We start from the raw sequence: 20,619 nt of genomic DNA, 5'->3' as shown, positions 1-20,619 counted from the left end.
CAAGACGAGAGAACTTTTGAACCCGGTGTAGAGGGCAGATCCAGACTGTAATGTCTTATGAAGGTGTGTGGGTAGGCCCAGCCGGCGACATCACAGACCTCTTGAAGGGAAACCCCTGCTAGCAGGGCTTTAGAGGATGCCACTCCTCTAGTAGAGTGGGCTCTTATCAGGAGAGGCAAAGGCAAATTGCGTGCCTCGTACGCTGAAGAAATGGCCTCTACTATCCATCTGCTAATAGCTTGTTTAGAGGCAGGGGAAACCTTCTTAGGTGACCAAAAACACACACGCAGCTGGTCCAACTTCCTCCAGCCTGTGGACCTATGTACATAGGCCTACAGAGCTTGGACCGGCCATAATAGATGTAGATCAGCCGACACATGCGGTGGAGGATGGAATGCCTGAAGAATTATAGACCGTGCCACATTTGTAGGCACCTTAGGCACATAGCCGGGTCTAGGGTGGAGAATGGCTCTCACTCTGCCAGGAGCGAACTCGAGGCAAGAGGGAGCAACGGATAGCGCCTGCAGATCGCCGACTCTTTTCAGGGAAGTAATAGTGAGCAGGAAAGCTACCTTTAAAGATATACATTTCTTAGACACCTCATCCAAGGGTTCGAAGGGTGCCAGGGATAACCCCTCAAGAACCACTGCCAGGTCCCACGTGGGGACCCTGGACTGGATAACAGGCCTCATCCTCCTAGCTCCACGAAGGAAACGTACTATAAGTGGGTGTGTCCACAAGGTGCCCACCCTTAACCCTCTGGGGTCTGAGGTGTTTTCTGGGCCCTGGAGGTGTTCTGACATGCTCTGACATTTGTGCTTATTTCTGTTACTTGTGACATTTTCATGGCTAAAGTCTGATTACACTGTATTTAGCACAGATAATTACATTTATGCGTGGTTTGTGAAAATACAAAAAAAAAAAATTGTCACTGAAATAAGGCCATGAAACCCATATTGATTATTTCTTCACAAGACTTTTGAAAATTGTATCATGTAGCCTAGAATATTTGCTCCAAAACTATGTGAAAATCATCCTGACTGCTCATTCAGATAAGACAATATATTGATTTAAAATTTGTAAGACTTGTTTTGTGTAAGAAAGCTTTATGCGAGTAGGCGTAAACACATCCTGAATATGTATGGCTTTTCACACCTGAGAAAGACAAAGACCCACCCCGAATGCCTTATTAGGAGCTATCAGGCCCTATAATTCTGAGCAACCTTGCACAAAGAATGAGGAGTTTTTAAAAAGAATGGCTTTTATATTGTTTGGATTTATTTACAACACAACATAATCCAAAGATACACAACAAATGACAAAAAAGCACATTATTGAAAACAATGATCCAAAGACAGAGACCTTTGTGCCATTCCTAAAAACATTGTACATACCTTTCATTTCCAAGGTGTTTGACTCAACCGTGGGGCATCTGGTCCCTGTAAAAAAAATTTTTTTAAAAAAACCTGTGAACATACTGATGCTGCACGATTTTGGGAATAGATTTTAGATTTTTCTGGTTAAAATTGATTTTTAAAATTCACAGAATACACACACACACACACACAAATGTTTCAATCAATATATAATGAACAGGTTTGTTGTGCCTTGTAGGCATAGGCTACGTGCAGTGCTGCATAAAATAATAATAACAATAACTTATAGCAGCCTATAAATCTTTCAAAAGCAACATTTCAGAGTAACAACTACGCTAGATAAAAATATATTGATTATCATATGTTACTTCAAATGTTTCCATTCGTTATGATGATATGAAATGAGATTAGAGTAAAAACATGAAGCCTAGTGTTTGGTGCGTTTTGCTTTTCAAACGCACAGCGCGCTCCACATTCAAACGCACAGCACGCTCCAAAATATGAAACATTATGGTTACCATATTATACATATCTACGTTTGAGCAGATATCCACAAACACAGTATTTAACAGTAAACATGGGTCTAAATATTATAATATTCACCATATATCTAGCAACAGTTCTACTGCAATGTGAAGTTTATGCAACAATAACATAAACTAATAATTAAGAATTTCTTACCTTACATCTTTCTTGTCTTCAAATCGCGTTCTTTTTCTTCTGAGGTAAATCCAGTGTAAGCTCAAGGCATGTCTTCCAAACTCGACGAAAAGCAGAGACTTGTGAAGTTTGGTGCTTTGTGTTTGAGGTAATGAGCGCGTTCGCGTTCCATGTGGAGATTTGCATGTGAATCTCTTTTGCGCACGTGGGCGTGGTCAAATTAAAAATAATGAGCAAGGGTTTGAGATACAGGACATCTTGTTGGTTTTATACAAATGACTTAAACAGAGAATATTTGTTTTCAGTTTGAATCCGATCATTTAAAAGTACACACTTAAATGTGTATAAAGGTATATGGCTCATAAATGTGTGACAAGTATTCGCTGAGTTTTGTTTCAGTTTATAGACGTGCTCAAGAAAAAAAAGTTCACCGCGACGGAGAGGCAGAAAAGCACACCCTGTTTATTTTCTTTATTTAACAAAAGCACAATGTTTTGATTTGATTGTAAGTGGACATATACAAAAGTAGACATATCACAGATTCTTTTTTCATATTTCTTTTTTCTGTATGACCATAAATGACGGAGTAATTTAAGTTTATTGTGCTACTATGTGAAGAAAATCCAGCAAAACGCGCCGGCGCGTTTGCCGACCTCAGAGGGTTAAAGGCATGTGGAAGGCAACTACGGCCGCCACATAGACCTTAAGCATGGATGGGGAGAGCCCGACTCTGGAGGACCTCCAGCACTGAAGCCACTGGGCAGTTAACTGGGTCCAACTGATGTTCTCTGCACCATAAGTTGAATGCATTCCATTTTAATGCATACAGTTTCCTCGTGGAGGGGGCTCTAGAGTTTAAGATGGTCTCAACAACCTCAGTTGAGAGACCAGCATTTACGAGTTGGTCCCCCTCAGGGGCCAGACCCATAGTTTGCACAGCTCTGGCCGAGGGTGAAATATTGCGCCCTCGGCCTGAGAAAGAAGGTCCCTCCTGATCGGGATTTGCCACGGAGGGCCTGCTAGAAGAGCCATGATGTCCGAAAACCATACTCGGGCCAACCAGTACGGGGCTACTAGGAGCAAGCTGATCCTGTACCGCCGGACCCTCTCTAGAACCCCTGGGAGCAGAGCGATTGGGGGAAATGTGTACAGACAGAGCCTCGGCCACGCCTGCACCATGGCATCCAGTCCCAGAGGAGCTGGATGTGTGAGGGAAAAGCGGAGCGGACAGTGGGTGTTCACATGAGAGGGAAACAGATCCAGTTCCGTCTGACCGAACTTCCTCCATATCAACTCCACCAACTTGGGGTGGAGTCTCCATTCCCCGGGCCTCAGCCCCTGCCTCGACAGGATGTCTGCCCCCATATTCTTGTCCCCAGGAATAAACATTGTTCTGATTGAGAGTAGTTTGTCCTGGGAGCACAGAAGGACCTGGTGCGCCAGTCTGCATAGAGGGCGCGATCTCAGGCCCCCCTGTCTATTTATATATGAGACCACCGACGTATTGTCTGCTCGTACTAGAACATAATGGCCTCTGAGGTCTGGAAGGAGATGTCTGAGAGACAGAAATACTACCAACATCTCCAGGCAATTGATGTGCCACGAGAGATGGTGGTCCTTCCATGGACCTCTGGTGTAGCGGCCCTCCATGACCGCTGCCCAGCCTATGAGGGACGTATCCGTGGTCAATATTTTTCTCTGACACGGTGCTCCCTACACAGGGCCTTGGGACAAGAACCATGGTTTCTTCCACATGACCAGAGAACGAAGGCATCTGCGTCCTATGGGGAAAACCCTCTGGTCCCGAGCCACCACTGCAGGGCCCTCATGTGCAGCAGGCCAAAAGGTATCACGTTGGACGCTGCTGCCAGAAGACCCCAAAACTCTTTGAGAATGTTTGACAGTGATGGCCTGGCCTAGCTTGATATTCATGACTGTGGTCAAGAAGGTGTTTATACGAGCAGGAGACAACTGTGCCCGCATCGTAACTGAATCCCGCACTACCCCCAGGAATGTTATTCTCTGAAGAGGAATTAGTGAACTTTTCTTGACGTTGATTCTCAACCCCAAGCACCTCAGATGGCTCAGAACAATATCTCGATGTTGAACCGCCATCTCCTCTGACTGTGCCAGAATGAGCCAGTTGTCGGGAATACGAATGCCCTGAAATCTCAGTGGAGCTAGAGCAGCATCCATGCATTTCGTGAAGGTGCGAGGTGACAATGCTAGGCCGACTGGAAGAATTCGGTATTGATACGCTTTTCCCCCAAAAGCGAACCTCAGAAACTTCCTGTAATGGGGAAGGATGGATATGAGGAATTACGCGTCTTATAGATCTATCGTGACAAACCAGTCCTCGGACCTGATCTGACTCACGGTAATAGGTATGGTTAGCATTTTGAATCTGAACCTCCTCAGAGACCGATTCAACACCCTGAGATCTATTATAGGGCGTAACCCCCCATCCTTTACGGGAACTATGAAGTACCGGCTGTAGAACCCGGATTCCCTTTCTTAAAGAGGAACCTGCTCTAAGGCTTCCTTTGCTAAGAGGGACTGAACTTCTCGACGCAGTGCGAGTTCCCTCGAAAGGGAACTGTAGTTTGTAACGTAATCTGTTACGTTACACATTTTCTGACTACTTTTTGATTAGTTTCAGATTACGTCTGACTTTGTTTAACCTTAACTTGTTTATCACATTGATCTGAATAGGATATTCTGGTTCTATGCAAAATTTGTCATCAACAAAATTACGTCAAACTGGGGTTTGTGAAGGAACTGCAGTGGGATTGTAAGTTAATGAAAAGGTTAATTAATAGTTAATAAAAAAATTAAATTTAAAGGTAAAAATCAAAAAGATGAGATATTGTATTTGCTATGCCCTGTGGCCTCTGACTTGTGAGATTCTACAAAACTGGAAGACTTTCTGAACATACATAAGCAATAAGCTGTCATTTAAAAGATAAGAAAGTCAAATTAGTGAGAATCACAAAAAAAATTGAATAATTTACTGCCATTTTGTGAATATTTAGTATTCAATAAAATGCATATTTACAAGTACATAATTATTTTGTTAACACTTCCAATAAGGTTAATTAGTTAAAATGAGTTGATGTCATGATTCTCATAGAAGCAGAGACGGTAGTCGGATCTAAATGCAGCAGTAGACTTTAATTGACTCAGAACAGAATAAACTCAGAACAGAAAACAGGTACACGCACACAGAACCTACATACAATAACTGACCAGGAACAAGAGAGCACACAGGGTTTACAGGGCCTGGGTTCACAGGGTTCACACAGGGGGGCGGGCGGGCGTGCTAAAGTCCCAGACAGTAGTGTTGTTTTTGGCGGCCTGTTTTACTTTTAGTTTTAGTCTAGTCTTTGTGTCAAGCTGTCGTTTTAGTTTTTATTAGTTTTAGTCACGTTCATACTCTTTTTAGTCTAGTCTAGTTTTAGTCGACGAAAACTGATGACATTTTAGTCTAGTTTTAGTCAATGAATATTGTATTTTATTTAGTAATGCAATTCTATTTAACCCAGTCAATATAGTATTTCAAACAAGGTTATCTTATTATATTTAGGGCTGTGTCGGTGGCAGTTTGTTGGTAATGGACCAACTACCAGCGGTGGTTGGGGGGGTTGTTTAAAAAAATTAAAAATAAAAACTCGTTTTATATTTCCACACAAAGACGCGTGATATAGCCTACCACAATGCGCTTTGAGAGGGATGTGGGACACAAGCAGGAAAGAGTCCATCGATCTCTTTTCTGATATCTTCATGTTTTCAACTTGATGTAAAATGGTCTGAAGAGCGAATTTTATCCTCCACAAGGGCGAGATATTTAAGCTATGTTTGAGATTGCGCTGCCAGAGAAAGTGAAACAAAAAATCACCCGCGCGTGTGAAACGCGCTTTACAACTAAACTTGACGCGCCTTACCATGTCTATAACAAGCACAAACTGTAGAATTTGACATGCAAGTACAAATGTAGGCTATCTGTCCTACAGCATTTTCTACTTTACCACAGTAAAGAATACGAATATAATAGGCCTTATTAAAAGCGAACCAATGAAGAAACGTTTATAATCCCCTTAGAAAATGGGTGAGACGTGAGTGAAGATTTGGGAAAAGAAAGAGATTCCATGCAGGGATGAGTCACGTTTTTTGAATATTCGATTAGTTTATTTAATTATAGAATATCGAATAGGTTGTGCGATTATTCTTTAAAATAAACTCCATGTTTTCTGTGCTGATGCGGTGGTGACGCGTTCATGTAACCAGAGGGTGACGATTATGAATGTGTCAAATATATCAATGAGACATTTTAATGGAATAACTAATGGAATAATATTGTTAAATTTGCTGATAATCGGGTGACCAGATCGCAAACCAGAATTTAAAGCCGACAAAGCTATGGGTTCACGCCATAGACAGTAGCTATATAAACGGGTTCACGCACAACTCTCTCATTCGTTGTGACGTTATAACTTTTCGTCTCGTCTCGTTTTGGTCAACGAAAATGAAGAGACATTTTAGCATAGTTTTTATTTTGTTAAACCACATTTAGTCTCGTTTTTATTCGTCAACGATATTGCATTATACATTTATTTTAGTCATCGTCACATGACCAGCATTTACGTTGCGTCTCGTCTCGTTTTCGTCAGGTGATAAAGGTTCGTTGACGACAATATTTCGTCATAATTTTCGTTGACGAAAGCAACACTACCAGACAGGGTAGCTAGAGACTATGGACTCCAGGACGACATCGAAGCGGGTGGCCACGGCGGGGCAGGTCGTGCGGGTGGCCACGGCGGGGCACCCTTGGACAGGGACCAGAGCGAAGCAGACTCAGACGGGAACCAGGGTGGAGCAGACTCAGACGGGGACCAGGGCGTATGAAGCACAAAACTAGATGGGACCAGCAGCATAGAAAGTTCAGGCGACACAAGAAATTTAGACGACACAGGAAGCTCAGGCGTGTAAAGCCGTGCAAGGGTCCATGTAGGCGCCGCCTCCATGGCCCTCTCAGGGTGCCTACTGCCCCCCCCAAAAAAAAATACTTGGGGAAATCCACGGAAAAAAACTCCGGGCTGTAAGCGGGTCAAGAGAAGCCTCCCGGAGCTTAAGAGGCGCCGGCAGGGCGAGGCGCAGAGGCGGGGCCGGCAGGGCGAGGCGCCGGGGAACGCCCTCCGGAACCAGTCGAGCCGAGCGAGTCCTCCTCTTCTTCCTCCTACGTCGGCGAAGGCGCACCGTCGGTGGCTCAGACAACTGGGCAGGGCTGGACTCAGACAACTGGGCAGGGCTGGACTCAGACAACTGGGCAGAATCAGCGGGACCCTCTTGAAGTGTTGGCTCAACGAGACTCATTTGTAGCGCTAGTTCGGCGGGATCCTCTCGCAGCGTTGGTTCGGCGAACCTCTCATGAAGCGCTGGTTCAACGGAGAACATGTGTAAAGCTGAATCAATGGGACTCATGTGAAGCGCTGACTCGGCGGAGCACGTGAGAAGCACTGGTTCAATGAAGCCCATGTGAAGCACTTGTACCTCCTCCGCTAAGCCCACTGAAAACTACGAACCGCTCACGGAAAGAGCCCACTCGATATACTGAATCAGAGTCCCGTTAGGCTCATGCATCGACGAGTAGAGGGGCTTGGACAGTCCTCCACGGAAAAACAGCATCAAACAGACCTCATCCAGAGGAGTCTGATAAGCCAGTTCCAGAAAGTCTGTCACAGTTATATGGTTGAAATGACAATAAAGTCTACTTGAACTTGAACTTGAACATAGACCTCGATGAGTCGATTCCCCTGACGGAGACGCATGATCTCTGCTACAGGATGCATAACGGGATCCTGGGAACTACCTGCTAGATCCTTTGTGGTGGTCAGTTATTCTGTCATGATTCTCATAGAAGCAGAGACGGTAGTCGGATCTAAATGCAGCAGTAGACTTTAATTGACTCAGAACAGCATAAACTCAGAACAGAAAACAGGTACACGCACACAGAACCTACATACAATAACTGACCAGGAACAAGAGAGCACACAGGGTTTAAATACACAGAAGGGATCAGGGAACGAGACACAGCTGGGGCAAATGAGAACAACGAGAGGGACCATACAAACTATCAAGACAACACACCTGAAACAAGGAAACTAATGATTAAGCAAGCTAGGGATAATTGAATACAATAAACACCGGCAGAATCAAGGAGACTGAATGAAATAAAACAAAGTCCAAACACAAAAAGAAACATGACAAAAACAAAACCTGGTCGTCACAGTTAACTACATTAGTTAACATGAACTAATAATGAACTGTGCTTATACAGCATTTATTAATCTTAGTTAATATTAATTTCAACATTTACTAATACGGTATTGAATATTTGTTAACATTAGTTAATTTCAATTTTAGTTACATTTTTATTAACCTACGGTAACAAAGATTATACTGTAACAAATGTATTGATCAATGTTAGTTTATGTCAATACATTAACTAATGAACCTTATTGCAAAGTTCTGCCATTTTTTTAAATCTGATTCTGTAATGTAATAAGATTAAGCTCCAGTGTGACGTACCTATCGAAGAACTGCAGAATAACTCCTGTGGATGAGCTGGAAAACAGGTGCAGCTCTCGCTTACACACACACACACACACACACACACACCAGGAGCGCAGCAGACAGCGAGACGCTCATCGTCACACTCACACACTCACAGATCAGCTACTGTATGAAACACACACTGAATGAAGTTCCTCCTCTGTGTGTGTCTGTCGATGATCTCCTTCAGTCTCGAGGAGCTGCGGGTCATTTATAGTTTCAGGACAAGACCAGCCTTCTACTGTAATAAACAAACCCCACCCTCTACACACACACACACTAAACACACACTAAACACACACACACACACACTTAAGCCCCTTTCACACAGAGATTCCGGAAAATACATGGATGTGTCCCAGGATCGTTCACACTGCCAGTGATTTTTCGGAATCTGTGAGTGCGTTCACACACATCCCGTAAAGACTCGTGACGTCAGGATGTTTTGTAGAATGTTTTGTAGGCCAGTCTAATCTTCCGCTACCGCTCTCTCCAGTGTAGTCGCGCATTTGGTGGAATTTTAAAATGAGATCCATCAAATCATCATACTAGACTGATTTGTGAAGGATCATGTGACACTGAAGACTGGAGTAATGATGCTGAAAATTCAGCTTTGATCACAGGAATAAATTACACTTTACTATATATTCACATAGTTATTTTAAATTCTAATAATATTTCACTGTTTTTACTGTATTTTTTTATCAAATAAATGCAGCCTTGATGAGCAAAAGCAGCATCTATCAAAAACGTAAAAAAAAATCTTACGGACCACAATCTTTTCCGAAAATATGAAATTCCAGATTTTTTTTTTCTTCAAATTTTTAACAACTTTAAAAGTTATATTATAAATGTTAGTGATATTTTGGTCATGCTCCCCCGCTCTGTTTTTGTGCAATTAAATAATCATAATTCTTTATTCCAAATAGAGCTGCACGATTCTGGATAAACTGAGAATAATAATAATCATAAATGTTTCTTGATCATCAAATCCTCATATTAGAATGTACATTCCCCATCGTAAGTACACATTGATGGCCTAAGACACGAAACGAGCGGTTTGTGTGAGAAAACGAACAGTATTTATATCGTTTTTACCTCTTGTACACAGCCACGTCCAAGTGATCTGAGGGCACCAAAGCGCGCGCGTTCTGGCTTAGTCTACGGCGCTTGCGCAAACTAAGCCAGAACGCGCACAGCCGCGCACACGTCACACACCAGGAAGCGCGCGCGCCCTCAGATCACTTGGACGTGGCTGTGTAAAGAGGTAAAAACGATATAAATACTGTTCGTTTTCTCACACAAACCGCTCGTTTCGTGTCTTAGGCCATCAATGTGTACTTACGATGGGGAATTGTTTAATTTGGACTCTGTGCATGCTCTTTGAGATAGTGACCATAGACCTGCATTATATGACTGACAGACAAGAACGGTTTGAACTAAAAATATCAAAATTGAAACTACTGCGGAAACAAAGACACCTACATCTTGGATGCCCTTGAGGTAAGCTAAAACATACCAAAATTTAATTTCAAAGTGAACTATCCCTTTAAAATTGAGGGAAGAACTAAAGTAGAAATGAAAATAAAATCTGTTTGCACCTTCATTAGAATGATAATTAAAAATATACTGTATTTCAGTTTCAAAACACATGATAGTAGTCAGACATGTCTTGGGATAACAGTGTTACATAATCAATTATAATGTTAATTTTATTTTCATATTCAACAGTTATGGATCCCAAATACCTAAGAGAATGGCGTCGATTGAGAGATCGAGTTAATGCTCTCGCTGCATCAAGTAGCAACTTGGATGAATATCTAGATTTAGATGTACAAGGAGATGTGTCTGGGGAGGGTCCATCCACACAAGGACATTTGTCTGAGGAGGGTCCTTCTTTGATTGTAGATGCTGAAGAGGATCCATCAAATTTGGATTATGGATACAAGGAAACTGCCGATTCCAGTGACTAAAGAGTTTGATTATTCTGATTGCGATGACACACCATCATTACACAATGATTTGGCTGAATGGGCAACAACAACAAGTCAGACACATGCTGCGTTAAATAAGCTGCTAGGAATTTTGAGAACATACACTTCCAAAAGAAAGCAGAACACGGCTACAAACCCCTTCTGGATTTGAAATTAAAAACATATGTGGTGGCCAGTACACATACCATGGCTTAGAGCCGGGTATTCTCCAGTTCCTTTCACAAAACACATGGTTTACAGGCACTGTAGACCTTACTATCAATATAGATGGTCTGCCAATATTCAAGTCCAGTAAAACACGTTTTTGGCCTATTCTAGCTAAATTTGCAACTTTTGATCCATTTCTGGTTGCTCTATATTAGCAAGCCCGACCCTGTTCATGACTATCTTCGTGATTTAATAGCAGAATTGCAGGTGCTTATGGAAAATGGTGTCCAACACAAAACCACAGTGCACAAAGTAACTCTGCGAGCATTCATATGTGATGCTCCAGCAAGAGCATTTCTGAAGTGCATCAAAAGCCATAATGCATTGCATGGATGCGAGCGTTGTTTGTCAGTGGCCACATCAGTTGAGGGAAGGGTTGTCCACTTAAATAAAGTGTCTTGTGAGAAAATCACTGATGATAAATTCAGTCAGTTGCAGTATCCAAACCATCAGAAGGAACCTACACCTCTAGCCCAACTTGGAATCAAATGTGTCACACAATTTCCTCTAGACCACATGCACCTAATTTTTCTAGGAGCTGTGAAAAGATTACTTACCTTTTTGTTGCGAGGCCCAGTTATTTGCAGGTTGAAAAAAGAACAGAGTGAAAAAATCAACAATAAGTTGGTACAACTGAAAGGTGCAATGCCGGCAGAGTTTGCCAGGCAGCCAAGATCTCTGACCGAACTTGATCGCTGGAAAGCAACTGAACTACGTTGTACACAGGACCACTTGTGTTGCAGGATGTTCTGTCTCAGGGCCATTATCATCGCTTCCTGTCATTAACAATTGGTATGTCTATTATCTTGGATGATGATGATGCCAGAAGAGAACACTACCTAGGATATGCCCAAAACCTGCTGGAACACTTTGTAGATACCTGTTCTGAACTATATGGGGAAACTTTCCCAACATACAACACATTGCTGATGATGTTTTTAACTTCAAATGCTCCTTGAATGAGTTGTCCTGCTTTCCATTTGAGAACCACCTGCAGTCCATAAAAAAAATGGTTAGAAATAGGAAATAGCAAAAATCCATTCGCCCAGGTCACTGAAAGATTGGCCGAAAAAGCAAATACAAAGGAACACATGAAGCAATGGAGGCGCAAACCGTACTCCATATCAGCCAAGGCACCAAATCACTGCTTCCTGTTGGAGACTGAGCAAATTGTGTTTGTGAGGGAAAAGCGTCAAGATGGGATGTTATCGACCCAAAGGTCACAAAGCAGCTGTTTGATCTACCATCATATATGTGATGGATAATGACAAAAAGAGCAAAGAGGAAGCTTTTAAAGGCAAAGCATCTGCAAAGGAAGGCTGTGTGTTTACCACATGCACAGGGATTTGCCATATTCCCTCTTCTCCATGTCTTTAAGATGAACTGAAACTTGGTCCGGTCTTGTCAGTTAACTTTTATGGGTGAGAATATTGCCGACGTCAATTAAAATATTGACTCGTATGCCAGATGAATCTAAAAAAAATCATGTCTCATCATTCTTGTATTTGATTAAGGTTATTAATAAATCTTTAAATTTGTCCAATCCACAGGCCATTATGTCTCAAGGACTGAGGCGTGCACCGAAAAAGAAAAATTATGCAGACTACATCCAAGGTAAGTGCCATTTTCACCTTTCAGTTTCTTTTACAACTTTGTTGATGCAGGTCAAAATCTCAGAATTTATTTAATACCATGGCCATATTACAATTGTTTTTAGATATTAGCTCATCAGAGTCCTTGATCCCATCACCACCACCACCACCATCACCACCATCACCATCACCACCATCACCACCACCACCACCACCACAGAACCGCAGAGGTAGTTGTGCTGTTATTATTTTGTATTTCTTTAACTACATTTCTGCTCATTACATATTATGTAATATAACAAATTAGTATACATTTAAATTAGTAAATAGGCAATTTTAATCACCTTATTTGTTATATTAAAGATCATCAGGTGGCATGTGAACATTTCACGAGCAATAACAGTCCATGTTCTGTGCTGTTCCATTGAATGCTTTTGCATAATATATGATTGCTTTAAGAAATACTATATTTTAGATAAAAACATCAGTGTTTACATCAGATTTACATTATTTTAATATATTCCTTTCATGTTATAGTTTGTACTTTCCCTGAGCCACCCAAAAAATATGATACGGCCTCCAAACCTAGCACTGCCGTACGCAAAACACATTATAGTATATTTATTATTTTGGCCACGTCCACAGAAGTTTAATTTTAATTAACTTGTTTTTTTGGTTATATATATTTTTAAAAATATAAATTAATTATTGATGCTAATACTATTCTTTTTAGTACCAAAAAATAAGAAGGGGAGTAAGCCGATGAAGAGGGTCCATTCAAAAATGGGTATTGTACTTGTAAATGAAGTGCTTATGGATATTGGCCATTTCATTCATTTGTGTTTGCCCTAAGAAATGCTCGTGGAGCATTGCTGCTTCAATCACTTGCCTTATAATTGTAAATAGTGTATGTCCTAGTCCTAGAGCAATAACAAACAAACGCTTAAATGCTCTTATTTTGAGTGGGTGAAGCATTTTACTATAAAAAAAAACACTTTTAATATGATTTTTCTTATTTATTTTGCTAGATCCAGCTGAAATCTTTTCTGAGGACCTTTTTTCAACTCCACCTACAACAAAACCTTGTAAGTAGACTTGTTGCAAATATAAATGAGTAATATTTTCACATTTTCTTGTCTAGAAAATTGTTTTAAAGTTTAAACTTGCTTGCATAATATTCAAAGTGTAACCATAGTGTAGTATTGAAAACAATTATTTATTGAAATCTTTCATTAGGTGCTCTGAGTCCATTGGATGACCACGAAATGTCTACACAATCAAGTAGGATATATAATGTAGACAGACCTAACTGTAAATTCAGTTTATTTTATGATGTTGTGCAGTATTAACAGGGTGCAGTTAGCTTTATACGCTTTGTACTCATTTCTCAATTCATCAAATATGAAGTATAAATTAAATTTCAAAACAAGCATTGACCAATTACAAATGACTTCTGACTGTGTTTCTTGCAATAAACCCAAGAAATACATGTACTGAAACAAATTATTAGCAATATTGTTTTTAAATGAACCATGGATGGATATATTTAACACTCGACTGGATGAATGGAGAAATTAATGAAAGGTGACAGAGCACTGTATATAAAGTTAAATGTTCTCTCTGTTAGGAGTTCAACAAAGCTCTCAGGCCATATATTTGATTTTTTTTTTTTTTTTTTTTGGTTGTCAACAAACTCCACAACTCCTCTCTCCAATTATTGAACAAAGTAAAGAAAAATATTCAAATTTAATAATGATGCTTTAATCATTACAAGGAAGTAAAAGTAGTTATGATTGTAGTGTACAAACAAGATAACTAAATACCTGGGGCCCGTTCTTCGTACGTCGCTAACTCAGTTAGCTGGATTTGATTGTTGACGATTTGGCATGATCTTGGATTGTTTGGTTCTTCGACGCTCATCCTGGACTTGCTGTGCTGTCATAGCAACAGGTGCGCAATCTTAAACCTGCTTTCATGTAAACAGGATTAGACTGCGGCTTCATAAACGGAGCTGATACGGGAAGTCCAGCGCAGCGCGATAGTGCACTTTCTGAGATTTATATTTTTTCTCGTGACTCGTGAGATTGTCGTTTACATTATTAATTTGTTGGAAACGCACATTTATTTTCGACTTGTCGGAGTCGGGCTTTAAATACAGCACAAACTGTTTGCATTGCCCTAAGATTATTTGCGAGTGGCTCTTTCAGGCGGATCTTTTGTGACGTCATTGTTTATGTTTGTCGCGTTGCATCATGGGAATCGTGTGGCAGGAAACATCGCTAGATACCTGTAATTTGATTGTTTTGCACGTTTGGAGGAGGATTTAGAGAAGAGGATGGTTCACTCTTGCTGTGTGGTCGAGTACGGCTCGTTGGGGGCCTGATAAAAAGTTTTTTCGAATTCCCTCCGAAAAGGATCGCGAAAAACGAAAGAAATGGTTGCGTGCAATTAGGCGATTGAACCTGGACGCTCCGAAGAAAGCCTGGATTCCTGCAGCTTCTGATCGAGTTTGTGAGGCTCATTTTGTTCATGGTAAGTCTTAGTGACTATGTATTTATAGAAGATTGAATAAAAAAATTAAATAAAACTGAGTCAAATCAACCGAGTCATATGTTTTCGCGTTCTGATTCAGGTGTCCCAAACCGCGATCCACAGCACCCAGACTATGTTCCTCACATCAAAATGGGCTATTCTGGATCGCAAAACTTAAAAGCAAAAGAAAAGGCTGTTCAGCGATACGAACGGAGGATGCGAATCACGCTGTGACTCTGCTTGGCCAGGTCTAACCTCTGCTTTTAGCACGATAACTGCTTTCTGTTTGGCAGAAAAGATCGGCCCAACTTTTCGAGAAACAAAATAATCATAGACCACCAGACTTTTGAAAGCCTTTAATCTTTCATGAGTGAAGGGTCCAGGGGTTTCTATTAAATAAGAATAAATGTCTCCCCAGCAGATTGGTGGCCAAGACACGGGCGAGTCGGACCAACGTTTTTTGTCATCCCAGATCTGATATGGGCTTTGAATAACTTCGATTTTGTCACCAATACAAATTTTGAGCTTCTCTCCAAACCTCCGGTCTTCAGATGTTAAAGTGCTTATATATTGTGGATTTCGCCCGCTAACTCTCTTGAAAGTGCTCGTTGCGTCTTTACAGCACGCCAGGCTGTTTGTTTTGTTGCCACACAACCACTCGCGCATGCGTACAAAGATGTCAACAAAGATCCTCCTATTGGAGATGCAGAGAACTTGATGGAAAGTGCTGTCTGTCGTGTCATTCGGAGTTTACCTGGCGCTTTTAGGTTTAAAAAACAGTTTTAGGTTTTTAAGACCCAATGTTGTAAAGCAGTTTTTTTAAAGCAGTGTTTGTTGTTTTTTTGCTATCATAATTTTTTATGAAGATCATGCCATCATGACCATGCCGATTACAGTATGTCACTCAGGCTTCACTAACGTCATTGGTACCATAGACTACAGGCTACCATAGACTGCCATCAAGGCCTCAATGAAGGGGATTATGTGAACAGAAAGGGGGTTCACAATGTAAATGTGCAGCCCAGTTACTATTGGGATTCTTAATATTCCAGATTAATAATATTATATCAAATAAAAAAAAGGCAGTTGACTAAAATCTTCCATATCACAAATGTGAAAGCAAAATGGCCAGGATCTGTGCATGACTTAAGAATTTTCAGAGTTGCATTTATGCACATTATTTGAAAGTGGTGAGGAAAGTTCTACAATTAAATATCAAGCTCACTGTATTACATACACTTATGCTGATCCTAACAGAACTGCATTTTTTCATAGGTGATTATGACATGTTCCTGCAGACAGGTGTTTATGACCCCATTCCCTGACCCAAACCAGTTATGCAGCTCTAGCCAGGACAAGGGCACACAATGAAATTAACTTTAGCTAAAGGGAAGATTTCAGTGTCTGATAAGTCTGAGGTTTGCACACCTGACAGGGCCTGGGACATTGCTGCATGTGCCATATTACACAACATTGCCAAAAAAAAAAAAAAAAAAACACTTTTCATTATATGTTTAATAAAAGACAAATATACTTAGTTCCTTGAGTTTTATTTCAATTGTTCTTTGTAAAGAAAAGCCAGTGTTCAAGTGCCTGCAACAAGAGATATTAGACACATGCCTCATGCAACAAATAAAAAGGAAAAGTTGTCTATCCACTGCCCACCTGTAGGCCTATGTCTCCTCTGTCTGTGCTGACTCTTCTGTAGGCCTTTCTGTAGATGTGGAATCCTGACACTTATATTGCTGCCATAAAGCATACAAGTATAAATGAAGTAAAGTTATTTATGCACTTGCAGGGCTAGTTCCTCCATATGACAGTTATCTGAGAGGGTTTATTCACTGTCCAGTGAAATGGAAACAAATGGACATTACAAAGTCTTATACTTTCTTTCCTTTGGAAAGTTAGAAAATGTCCACTTACTGCACATATTTCAGCCACCACTTTCTTGGGAACAGATACAAGTGTTGGTGTATTATGTAAAAGTGCACAAAAGAGGAAAACACAATGTCATTACAATGAACTACACTCGGGAAAAATATTTTACATTAACATAAGTTTATCAGTTTTCACTTTCACAAGTCAAAGCAATTCATCATTACTCAAGATTTAACAGTTGAAATGACTATACAGCCTTAATTTAATGCAGCAAAAAATATTTTACAGTGTAGGCTACTTCTTAAGATCTTTTCTTCTTTTTTTTTTTCTCAGCCTTTTTCTTGGTTGCTTTTATAAACAGACAACCATTTATTTAACTGTCTTTTATAAAAGAGACTATAATATAATTAAAAATGACCATTATGTAGAATATTTTTGTACTTCACTTTTATTTGTTCCCATGTTCTAGTGTGGTGACTCTGACATTACAATGAACAAAGTAATTATGCAATTATTAAAATGCAAAAATATAGGCTAATAAGTGATAAAAACATCTAACATGGCCACTTCTAACGGATTTAAATTGTCTGCTACTTTTTGCGAGCCCTCTCTCCTGGCTTTTGCAGACTTTGAGGTGTTCCCTGGCGTTTTAATTAAACATTAAAATTCAGAATAAACTTCGACTATTAGTTCTTGCTCTGCTGAGGAGAAAAACTGAGCGCGCTCTTTGGCCACGCTGAACAGCCAATAGCAGCGTTGCTGATCAATGTTTCTACTATCGATACATATCCCCTTTTAACCAGCGCATGAACGCGCAATTATCTCAGATAACTCAATCCAGCGATACTAATCATATCCGGCAAGTGTGTTCGAAGAACCGAGTTAGCCAGATCATGATTAGCACGATGATATCATCTTGGATGTGTCATTAGATCTCGGATGTAATAAGCAACGTACGAAGAACGGGCCCCAGTTCAAGACATCACAAAAACCTTCAGAGTAGCCCTAAGTAGCACACTGGTATTTCATCCATAGCTGTTTTAAATTTTAATACATTATGCTTTCTGTGACTATAAAGGCACTCCACACTCTATGGACTCAACTAGAATTGAAACGCCAAAAAGTAAGATGTGCTTTGATTGTTGTTTGTTGACTATAAAAATCCTGTAGAGATAAATTGCATTCACTTGAGAAATTAACGAAAACTCATTATTTCAGAAAAATAGAGCTCTGTATTTCTAAATCAATGACTTCTCTTTAATTCACAAAAACAGAGCAGCTTTATTTTTTCTTAGGTGAATGCAATACAATCTTGATGTATTTCTAATTCAAATGTTTTTTTCAGGGACTAAGCAGGCATTCAGGGGTCGTTTTTTGGATTTACCAATACGCACCTCAACCCCAGGTTAATGGAAAAAACTAAACTGATAAGTCAGGACAAAGCATAACAGATATTTTTCATTAATTTTTTTGGGTGGTGAAATTAGTACACTAGAATTTTTTTTTAATGTCATTACAGCTTCCAGGACTGACCGCCAATCCGGAAGTCCTCAAGTCAGAAACCCCCAAGGTTAATATGGACATACTTATGAGATGAGCTTATGCCCGTTAAGCTCAGTCAAGGAGCATCAGTTAAAACTTAATATAACATATTGTCATGAAACTGCTCCAAGACACGAGAGTAGAGGATCCAAATGCAGCTTTTAATAAGGAAGGTCGTACAGGCGGGGTCAAACAGGGCAGACAGAGCAATGTAGATCAAACAGCAAGGGGTAATAACAGGCAGAATTCGGGGCAGGCAGCAATAATCAAAAGTCCAAGAACAGTCCAAGTCAGGCCAGGCAGATAACAATCATACAAATGAGGAAACAGTCCAAGATCAGAAACCAGATAAACAAAACACAGGAGAAACAAAACACAGGAGAAACGCTCAGAAATGCAGTGTGACACAAACAAGACTTCACAGGGAATGAATGAATGTACAAGGTATAAATAGGCTGAGACTAACAGGGTAATAAGATACAGGTGAATGCAATCAATGATAATGAGTCCGGGCAGTGAGTTCTGGGAAATGTAGTGTGAGTGAAATATGATAGTCTGGTGTGGAGTGCCCTCTGGTGGCACTCAAGGGCACTCCAGCTGGTGACCGTTACACATATTACTTTTAATGTGTCAATGTTTGAAAATTTAAGGGGGCGTTGTAACTTCTTTCTCCCAATTTATTAGGAGAATCATGTTGTTGTTTTTTTGGCATATCGGTTACATGTTTTTGCTTCCTTTTTTTTTTTTTTACAGAAAAGCAAGACAGGTTTCCAATGACAGTCAAAAGTAAGTATCAATACATTGTTACTATAATATTTTTTGCAATTTTCCTGAATCATGACCGTGGGAGTAAATAAAGATTCTCCACTTTATCTTTTATCTTCTGGTTGATAGCTGGCCACAGTTCTTTTCCTTGTTGTCCCCTATAGATGAGGAGGCAGTGATTTGTTCAAATTCTCATTCAAATATTTTGTTATTGATGTATTGGAGTTGTCATACCTCAGTATTGTGATGCTATTTTGTATGGTACTTGAAATTAACACAATGCCTTTGTTGCATTTAGGATTTCAAAAAAAGGTTTTGACACAACTTTTAGAAATAAAAGATGAACTGCGAAGAATAGGGAAAATTGTGGATCCAGAAACTGGGTTCCACGTGTCAACCTTGGGCACTGAAGACGAGTTCAAGTACCTAGAGAGGCAGCTGGAAAGTGGGAATACACGGGCAGCAATGGTAAAAAAAACAAACCAACCAAAAAACACTCCAAAGCAACTTTTCCACACTAAAAAATCTTTGACAGTCTATAATTAATTTGAAATATAATTTGCAATTTATGACTGAACCATGGCTTGTTGCATACTAAGAGACTATAAGCCAAAAAAAAAAAAAACACAATATCATTGTACATTAAGATTGAGTTGAAACAATTCGATTTAAATTGGTAATAATTATAAAATAATACTTGATTTAAATTTAACAATTATAAAAAGTATCCAGCAGTATTAAAATGCTATCTGCTGAAATAAGAGTTTTAGAGGGTCAGTGATGGAAAACTTGCAGGTCAATGGGCATCAACCTTTAAGGTTGGTAAATACTTGTGAAATGAAGCATATACTGTAATACTACCTGCCAAGTACTGGCATTGGCTTGTGTTGTTCAGGTGACACAGTTGTGTAAAACTGGAGGAAAAAACTTCAAAGACAGTACAAGAAGAATGCTGGACAGGTAAAGCCTACAAATTATGCAACATTTATCAAACATTCTGGTGTCGACACTGAATAAGAATTTCATGTGGTCACTACGCAAAGCAGAGATTTAAAAAAGACTTCCTTTAACTTCAGATCATAACATCCGCATGACGTGAGGCGTCTCTTACCCTCATCTGACCTTGACAGCTTCCATTCTGACTGAACACAGCAGATCCATAAGCGAAGGCCAGACTGAAGTCCTGAGGAAACTGGCTGAGAATCTTCCTGAAGAAAACACTGTTTTTCTGGAGAGCCATAGCGGAGAATACACACACACACACACTCACCGATCAGCGCGTGTTTACATCGCGTTCAGAGCGACGACACCTCACTGTTCCCCGCTAGCACTCACAGGCGGGATGCTGATAACGAATATGATTAATAGTGATATTGATAACATCTGAATCATTTAAAGCTGTTTTCTGCAGATACTCTTGACTGGTATATTTCCCCCATCGAGCTCTGGAGTGTCGGGTGTTCA

At 40.2% G+C, this 20,619-nt stretch overlaps 1 protein-coding gene and 1 long non-coding RNA gene across 3 annotated transcripts in view; both read right to left on the bottom strand.

Moving 5' to 3' along the window:
* The window catches only part of LOC309488343 (metalloproteinase inhibitor 2-like), a 35,077-nt gene extending 26,238 nt beyond the window's left edge, over nt 1-8,839 (bottom strand). For both annotated transcript variants that reach the window (XM_082156575.1, XM_082156576.1), the window contains exon 1: nt 8,622-8,839. The gene's annotated coding sequence lies outside the window, so the exon portion shown is untranslated. The remainder of the gene's footprint in view (nt 1-8,621) is intronic.
* Nucleotides 1-11,510, bottom strand: part of LOC309488391 — a 45,946-nt gene extending 34,436 nt beyond the window's left edge. Inside the window, exon 1 of the long non-coding RNA XR_014202112.1 lies at nt 11,404-11,510. This is a non-coding gene — a long non-coding RNA (uncharacterized lncRNA). The remainder of the gene's footprint in view (nt 1-11,403) is intronic.
* Nucleotides 11,511-20,619: the final 9,109 nt, after the last annotated feature.

This window comes from Leuciscus leuciscus, assembly GCF_965113295.1.
Source record: "Leuciscus leuciscus genome assembly, chromosome: 23".
Classification (NCBI taxonomy): Eukaryota; Metazoa; Chordata; class Actinopteri; order Cypriniformes; family Leuciscidae; genus Leuciscus; species Leuciscus leuciscus.
Note: the sequence above shows the minus strand (reverse complement) of the source record. Positions and strands in the feature narration are given on the sequence as shown.